The sequence below is a fragment of the Salvia miltiorrhiza genome, chromosome 3 (assembly GCF_028751815.1).
Source record: "Salvia miltiorrhiza cultivar Shanhuang (shh) chromosome 3, IMPLAD_Smil_shh, whole genome shotgun sequence".
Taxonomy (NCBI): Eukaryota; Viridiplantae; Streptophyta; class Magnoliopsida; order Lamiales; family Lamiaceae; genus Salvia; species Salvia miltiorrhiza.
Window position 1 is genome coordinate 4,047,104 of NC_080389.1, and position 8,316 is coordinate 4,055,419.

At 39.2% G+C, this 8,316-nt stretch overlaps 1 long non-coding RNA gene across 2 annotated transcripts; it reads left to right on the forward strand.

The window, feature by feature from the left end:
* The first annotated feature begins 5,249 nt into the window (after positions 1-5,249).
* Positions 5,250-6,727, forward strand: LOC131017056 (uncharacterized). Of its 2 annotated transcripts, none has more exons than XR_009099373.1 (3): positions 5,250-5,762; positions 6,320-6,431; positions 6,601-6,727. It is a non-coding gene; the product is annotated as an uncharacterized LOC131017056 (long non-coding RNA). The 2 variants fall into 2 exon arrangements; XR_009099372.1 differs by having other exon boundaries at positions 5,250-5,646; positions 6,601-6,654.
* The last annotated feature ends 1,589 nt before the right edge of the window (positions 6,728-8,316 follow it).

Here is an 8,316-nt window from a genome sequence, read left to right on the forward strand (position 1 = left end):
TCACAATCCAAGAATAAACGCTAAACAAAACTAAATTGAAACCTAACAATTAAAATCGACAACTATGAAAGCAAGTAAATCCTAAGCTTCGGATGCCAACAGATCTCCAAGATGGCGTCTAAAACTAGGGCAAAGTATGATTTTTACAATGAAAAGTATGGCCCTATTTATAGACTTCGAATCCCTATGGATCACCATGGAAGTTGCCATGCAAAGTAGAACTCTAAAGGCAATAAAATCGTGTAAGATAAGGCAACTTCCAGCTGTGACGCGCGCTGCAAGTCATCTCCATTCTGGCCGAATTCGCGGCTCTCGCTAGAGAAACGGCTTCCGCTTTGGCGCACTTGTCCGCTCTGACTCCCGGTTTCTCTGGCTTCTTGATTTCTCTGGCGAGACTTCGCTGCTCTGGTGATGATTCCTCTAGCTTCTTGATTTCTCTGCTCTGGGCTTTGATTCCTCTGGCTTTGATTTCTCTGCTCTGTGATTTCGCTGCTCTGACTTCGCTGCGATGACTTCGCTGGCTTTTCATTTCTCTGTTCTGGCTTTCTCCCCTCTGACTATTGATTTCGCTGTTCTGGCGTTCATTCCCCTGCTCTGATTCCTCTGGCGATTAGATTTCTCTGCAGTGCGGGGCTTCGCTTCTCTGACACGCCAGAGTATGCACAAAAACGTAATTCTTAGCCCAAACTTCTCCAACATTTGCACTCTTCATCTTGAAATCCTAAATCTCCTGCAAAACATAAAATACACCATAAAACGCACCAATTTCCAAAAGATTTAACTTAAAATATGCACATGCAAACCCCTAAAAAATAGAACAATTAAGCATAAATCACTTATATCGATTCAAGAGCAGGAATCTGTACAGCAAAACGAGGAGTCTTTCCAACAGAAGTGGAAGAAGAACTACCTCGAATTGCAGGAAGGGATTTCTCAAAGAAGATTTTGCTTCTATCAAAGGGAGTAAAACAAACAGAAATATTGATAGGCGGAGCAGGACAAACACCTTGGTACAAGGTCAAAACTCCACCAATCTATTTCCATGATACCGGAGCAGATATATTATTCGGAAATAATTTTCTGCAAACCTTCAAGAGGTACACACAGGACAATGAGGCCAGAAGGCTTGTGTTCATAACCAATTGTGACCATAAGATCATTTTGCAAAGGCTCGATGGAGCTTTTAATCGCTCAATGCCAGTCAAATTCCGCAGCAAGCGTGGTGATGATGGCAGACTCCGAAGACTACAAATGAAGGATCAACGGAAATTCAGAGATGTTCTGCTCAAATGCAGAGCTGAGGGATTCCCAGATCTCTCCGAGGAAGAAACACGAATCCTCAAAGTCTCTTTAATATCACACAAAGATATCAAGGAAGAAGAACATGTGTCCATAGCCGACGTCAAAAGGAGAATCCAGAAGTGCTATCACGAGGATCCTTTGGCATGGTGGGACAAGAATCAGCTCAGAGCTACCTTGAAAGTTAAAACTGGAAAGGAGCATGAGTTCGTGAGATTCAGACCTATCCCGATGAACACTCAAGATCAGCAGGATATGAGAAGCATAATCAAGGAACACCTTGATTTGAAGTTGATTGAACCAGGGAATTCGCCTTACAGCAGTTCTGGACTTCTGGTGAGAAATCATGGGGAGATCAAGCGAGGAAAACCAAGACTGGTTATTAATTACAAAGGAATTAATGATATTCTTGAGTTTGACGGATACTTTATCCCAAGCAGAGAACACCTTATCAACTGCATCAGAAGTGCAAAGGTATTCTCAAAGTTTGACTGCAAATCGGGGTTTTACCAGATTCGCATGGAAGAAGGAAGTAAGAAGTTCACAGCCTTCTCAACTCCACAAGGACACTATGTTTGGAATGTCATGCCAATGGGGCTAGCCAACGCGCCTCAGATATTCCAAAGGAAGATGGATAATCTTTTCAAAGATTATTCTTCATTCATGTTTGTTTATATTGATGATATTCTTATTGCATCAAAAAACATTCATGAACATGTCAGGCATCTGGAGATTTTTGCGGATGTTTGTCAACAAGAAGGACTAGTGCTGTCTGAAAAGAAGGCAGTCTTAGCCACCCAGAAGATAGAGTTTCTGGGAATAAAGATCGATGAGTCTGGAATAATTCTACAAGATCATATTGTGGAAGAAGTCCAGAAATACCCAGAAGATCTCAAGGAAAAGAAGCAGCTCCAGAGTTTCCTTGGAGTTGTTAACTTTGCAGGGATGTTCATCAAAAACCTTGCAGAGCACAGGAAAATCTTCAGTCCACTTTTGAAGAAAGATGTTCCATTCATATGGAAGGAGGAGCATCGTGAACGCATAAAGAAGCTGAAAGAGATTTGCAAAAATCTCCCAAAGCTTTCCATACCTCAAGACGAGGACGAACTAGTCCTATACACAGATGCGAGTGACTTCTGGTGGGCAGCCGTGCTCACTAAGATCACCCCATATGGAGAAGAACCATGCAGATACTGTAGCGGTATCTTTTCCGACAGTGAAGCTGTGCGATGGCACATCAACAAAAAGAGTTCTACGCAGTTAGAAAGGCGTTCAAAAAATGGCCGTTATTTCTACTTGCAAAGAAATTTGTTTTGAAAGTCGATAACACTAATGTTAAGGCTTTCTTAACCAAGAAAATAGAATCTAAACCTGAAAAGGCTAGATTACTTAGATGGCAAGCTGAATACCAATATTATGATTTTAATATTGTCATTTTGAAATCTGATGAAAATGTTCTTGCAGATTTCTTAACAAGAGATAGAGCCAACTGAGGTTGACGCCATCATCATAAACCAGAGGCAGCGCCAAGATAGTATGGAGATGCTACAACAAGAATGGCAAGAGTGTGTACTCCATGCCAAACAAGCTGGAAGGATATAAATGGCTGATGAAACCAAAGTATCTGACCGTATACGAGAATGTATTAAGAAGATGATAAATCTTCATGATACGATCCACGAGCCGCTCCTGCGCGGGATCAGGGCTCCCCTGATCGAAGCAGGCATTACCGTACCGGCCGGATTACCGGTAGCAGGGGATTCAAGTACCCCTAGCACGAGTTCTGAGGCTAAGGTGTCAAAACCGGATCCTCGAGAAAAAGATGTTGCTAAGGCTTCACCGCCTGAACCAACATGTCAACCCTCCACCTCTGGGGAAAAAGAGGGAGAGATCAGCCTTAGGCCGGTAACAGGCAAATCTAAGGTTGATACTAATTTTGTTGAAATATCTTCTTTTTGGCAGCTGTACCAGAGCAGATGGGAGAAACTCAACACCAGGAAGGGCATTAACCCGGGAAACTGCCAGGTTGATGTCGGAGGAAAATATCCTCGGGTGTGGATGACCACCGGTGCCAATCCACAGGATGTTAAGGAATGGTATGAGTTTGGAGCTTTGGCTTCAGTTTATACCGTTTCTGCAGCATTCACCGAAATTAAGGGTCTACCCAAATGGATCCAAGAGACGGTGTATGATGCTTGGGCAAACAACGAGTCCCTCAAACGAGGGGATGTTTTGGAGCTATACTTCTTCAATGCAACCCCAGAACCAGCAGGGAAGGGAAACCACGAAGCTTTTCATTTCATAAAGCTTCGAAGACCCGACAACCAGGCCTTGAACCGAATCAAGGCCCCTGATTATCAGTCCTCAATCGTCGCCACATACAAGGAGGATCAAATCTCCACCAGTTGTGGGTCTGTCTCACGGAGATGGACAAAGTCAAGTCCAGATTTAAGTTCTTCCAGAATTCAAGTCTGGGATCGTTCCTGTTAAACACTATGACAGGAACCACCACCAAATTTGCCGAAAAGGCCTTTGAAGAGAAAAGGTTAACTCTCTGGCAAAACAAGATCGCGGGGAGCAAGGAGACTCGTCGCAAGTTCTGCAATATGGCTCACTTGGGCCATTGGAACGATCATATCTGCGCGGAATGTCCAACGCAGAAGGAACCGGTGTTTGGAAAAGGTTTTCTCCCAAAACCCGATCGAAGAAGATTCCGGTCCGACGAGTATAAGGAGCACAAGACTCCACGTGGACGAGCACCTCGGGCACCAAAAAAGTAAGATGCCCGACAGAGAAAAAGGAGTCATGTGACTCACAACGAGAATCCCACTCACCAAAAAGAAAACGACAAAAGTGAGTGGGTTATCATACAGGCGTACAACTCACCAAAAGAAGACGACATGGGTGAGTGAAAGGAAAAGACAGATTACCTTATCAAAAATGGGGTAAAAATACAGGAGGACCACTCAACCGACAAAATTGAGTGGAGAAAAAGCAGCAGGCCCCTACCATCAGCTAAATAATGGAGTGAGGGACCACGGAGGCAAGTGAAGGCACAAGCTGGTGTCAGCCATTATTGCCGACAAAAGAAGATGGAAGTCACCATCTAAGCTAGCTGGCCACGAGGATGGAATCCAATGCCAACCACCAAGCAATTATAGAGGGTATCAGACCCCTATATAACCCCGAGCTCTGGAGAGGAAGAGGATATCGAGAAATTCACAACTCTTTCACACAACACACATTCTCTCTCTCTAGAATTTATCTTTGTAATTTTAAATTTTCTGTTTTTCAAAAGTTTTTTAATTTTAGTTGTAGTTCTTTTAAATTTTATGTATACAAGTATTAGCTACTAATGAGTAGCTAAACAAGTTTGTCTCCTCCCTAGGGGATGTTTTATGAAATAAATTAAGTATTTTATAATTCCTCTATAAACGCTTTTGTTTTTGCTCAACTTTCCGGTTTAGTAGAAAATTTTCTTTCATTTTCCAACAAAGTATTATACGTCGGCACTTAGTGAAGGAGGAAGGTTGCAACCATCCCTTGCGAGCGCGTGGTTGGACGGAGCCTTGGGGGCAGATGGTCCGTAAAACGCAACAAGCACTGACTCCTGAAGAAGACCAGTCGACTAAAGGTATAATGTTGGTTTATGTTAAGATTAATTTTGAAGTGTTACGGAAGCATGTTGGGCCTGATAAGTCTTCACCGACTATTTCCGATTTGAACATGGAATTGTATTATGATGATTTATTAAGAGGATTTGTTAAAGGGTAGTTTTGTCATTAATTGTGAAATGGGTAGTTTTATAAGATGTGTTAGGAAAGTGGGTATTTTTGATAGATAAGTTATAGAGGTGGGTATTTTAAATTTTGACCCTATCTATCAATTCTATAAAGCAATACATATTCCAGCCCCCATATTGTTTCTCTCTCCTACATGGCACCCTCACAATTCAAGATTTTCACCTCTCTCAATTCTACACTTTCTGCCTTCAAATTCAACAATTGTTTTCTCTCGCCCTCATCTCCTTCAATCACCGAAACTATAGCCACACATTCATGAATCACCCACGCAATTCGTCAATCACTGAAACAATCACTCACGAATCTTTAATTCAGCATTAATTATCCAAGCTTTTGAAGCGCATAAATTTTCCAGGCCTTGTTTATCTACAGATTCACGAATCAATCTGCATTCAAATTCCAATGTCAGCAGATCTCACGAAGCTCAGAGATTTCCCTCGCCCTTGATCTCATCATTCAAATTCGTCGATTAGAAACAATCTCCCTCGCCTTGTCCATCTACTGATTCACGAATTAGTTTGTGATGTAGCAGTTTTGGCTGCAGGTACTTGATTTTCTCCATGTTGTTAATTTCCTCCCTGATTTCCCCTTAAGCAAATAAGTTTGGACGCCGACGCCGGCGAGAGAAAAACAGCCATTCGCTGACATTTTCAGTTTCAAGTTAGTTTTTGCTTTTTTTCTTTTTCGATTGAATGTCACAGATTGAATACATAGTATTCATTTATCCGATTTTGCTAGAATCACATATAATGATTTTATATGTGATTTTGCGCGAATTGTTGTGGTCATTCTTGATGCTCTTACTAGGTACAATGAGCTACTTACTTTCCTATGAATTCTGCTGAAGTTAGAGAATTTCCTGTATTTGATTTCATGGATATAATAGTACTTTTTGGTGCATCATTCGAGGTCGGTGAAGTGTTGGGGGAAATTTCTCATTCTATCTTTTAAATATGCAGGGGATGAGAGTGTTATTGAATGAGAACATACTGGAGAATGATCATGCCTATGTTTAAATATGAAAGACGAAATGACATATTTCTGTTGAACACCACTTTTTATCCAAATTTACTGGAGAACTATTTTCATGTATATGGAGACTCATGAAAAACAAAGTATTTGTTGAAAGAATTTTTATGCAGCATGAGAAGGTTTTGTTTGAGGACATGACAAGTTATGGTTTTCATTGTCTATAAGTACTTTACAACAATCGCCAGGCTAAAAGACGTCAGTGAACTAAGGAAGAAAGATTTTGCTAGGGACTTGAAACGCAACTCCCTGAGATTCTTCGAAGAAGAAATGCTGGTCACTCGTGACCACCACAAGGAGGTTCATTCTGCAGCCTGAATCTCTGATTCCTTTCGTTAGTGTTGTCTTCTAGCAATTTGTTTCACCTCTGTGATTGCTGAGTTCCATTTAGTGGTTCTATTTTTGAATAAGTCAGTGGTTAGTGGTAGGTATCTATTGTTGCCTCAATGATATTATTTATCTTCTGCAGACCTCCAAAAGTGCAAAGATGTTTAGTGCTGCAGCAATGATTGGTCAGAAAAATAGAAGAGAATGAGAAGTGTTTCCATCTAATCTCACCTAAAATTATTCTGAACTTTTGTTGTGTATCTATGGAGTTTATGCAGTGTTTCTCAATCTGTGGAGCTCAACACGCCAACTGCTCCAGTCTCATGGTCTTCACGGCAGCGCTCAATCGCCTCAATGGACCTATCCCGAAGGAGCTCCACCACTCTTATAAATCTCCAGCTACTCAGTCTCGCTAGGGAGATTCCTGTTGGCCTCAGCAATATGTCCAATCTGCAATACCTAAATCCTTGGTCAATCTTGTGTTTGGCGAGAAGAAGGAGACGATTGTTTGGTCAAATTTGAGAGAAGGGTCAGGTGAATTAAAAAAATAATTTTTATTTATTTTTAATATTTTGTAAATGTAATTTTTCCCACCAACTTTAAAGTTACTACCAAAGTCGAAGATGCAGTAATTTATTTGAATGATTTAAGGTGTAATTTGGTCAAGTGTATCACTTCGTTCCATAATCTAAAATAAAAATTTTAATTAACTTTTGTGTCTTTGCTTTAATATTTCTTCATATGTTATCAAAAGCCTTTTCTTTTTAGAGGCTTATCAAAATTCCTTTAACTTGTGAAAGAATATACAATTCGTCTTTTCCCAAACTTTGTTCCAAAATACATTTGTTCAAAAGAGGTTTATTTATTAGATAATATTAAAGTTCAAGAATGATTCAAAATAAAAATTGTCCAATTAAATTAAAATGGTTCATATATATATTTTTTTATTTTTTATTTTTGTACATCACTTATGGAGAGCAAGACGAATAAATATAAAGAGCCCGTTATAATCTCATTTCAATTTGCAATGATGTCAAAATTTAAATGTTTCATTTTTATTAATTAGTCTATATAAGCTGTTAATTTCTTTTTATTACCTGATATGAAATCTTAATCTACTAACATAAAGAACATTTTATTATATGGTTAATAAAAGTTTCCACTATGAAGAATGCCACACGATTTTTTATTCGGCCTGATATTCAAAGTGAAGGATTATATGCAAAGGTCAATATATAGATTTACCATTCATACATAGTTTGATGTATAATTTTAGTTTAAATAATATCTTACGTGTTGATGATTTTGACATATTTAAATGGCCTTAACATTATATTAAGGCGCGGTCTTAGTGGAGATCTGAGCATTAAGTCGATTACTAATATTTTTAGCGTTACCCAAGATTTGAAAAACGACAAGTGGTTCAATATTTCTTTAGTGAAAACTATTAAAAATATAATAAACTCAAATAAAGTAAAATAATATTAATATGCATGTTGAGTTGTATTTAAGAATAGTATTAGAAGTATTTGTGATATTGTTTCCCTATCATCTTATAGGTTGACACCTACATATATGCAAATGGACGATAAGAGATTTTCACCACATAGAATCATGGTACTGTGAAGCATGCAAAAATGAAATATGCTACAAGAGCATCTCCATCGCGGCTCTAGCGAAGGGCTCGAGCCCTGCCACGTTTGCACGGGGGCAGCTTGATCCACGCTCCAAAATAAAAGCCGACACGAAGCGATGGAAAAAAATTCAAAAATTAAAATAAAAATTTGATAAGTTTGATTTTTTTTTAATCTGAAAAAGTTAGTAAATTTATTTTAATTATTGTATTTGATTTTAATTA